This window comes from Engraulis encrasicolus, chromosome 17 (genome assembly GCF_034702125.1).
Source record: "Engraulis encrasicolus isolate BLACKSEA-1 chromosome 17, IST_EnEncr_1.0, whole genome shotgun sequence".
Lineage (NCBI taxonomy): Eukaryota > Metazoa > Chordata > Actinopteri > Clupeiformes > Engraulidae > Engraulis > Engraulis encrasicolus.
Genome location: NC_085873.1, coordinates 38,818,543 through 38,819,386, shown reverse-complemented (window position 1 = coordinate 38,819,386; position 844 = coordinate 38,818,543).

Below are 844 nucleotides of genomic sequence, written 5' to 3'. Positions count from 1 at the left end.
GAAAACAATTGGGAGATAAGCCAATGCAAGTCAATTGGTGGTGTTGGGAGAGAATAGACGAAAGACAAGAACCTGTAGACAAGCGTTGGTCACACTCAACATGCCGAAAACGTGTTATGTTGCCAGCTGCTCAAATAATATAGCCCAATAGCCGTAGCTGAAGCATGGACTGTGTTTATTTGGGCTAGCCGATGTAGCATGCAAGTTAATTCAGTTTGTTTTCCCCCAAATAGGGGCGTAACGCACATTCACAAGCAAAGTACCCAGATGGCTGTTCAGAAGCACATATGTATGACTGTGTTTCGCACCGAACTTGCCTCTTCTTACCTCACGTTAGGGCTGGGCGGTTCTGGAAAAAATGTGTATCACGGTTTTGTTGATGAAAATTGATATGACAGTTCTCCACAGTTCTTTTTTTTGATGAGCGTGATTTCCCCCAAAATCGGAATGTTTCTAAAGAAAAGGCTGAGAATGTTTTTTTTCTCACCTCTTGTTAGCACGGTTCTAATGGCCATTTTTTTTATAAGTTCAACTTCTTACATTGTGTTGACATCCCTAGTGGAACACGAAGTATGAAGTTCACACACGTAGTAGGAAGTGTGATGCGGCTCATGATGGAACAAAAAAGTAAAAAAAAAAACCCTTCTCTCGTCAAAAAGTGAACTTTGTGTAGGTGAAACCGATATCATCTTTTTTTAACGGTATACCGCCCAGCTCTACCTCACGTCACCCCGCCCACCTCACCTGGCCTTCATGAAAGGTCGTCACACCAGTTCTATTCGGGACCAAGAAAATGTTTGGTTTAAACTTTTCTGGCCTCGACCAGTAGCAAGCTGAGGGAGGT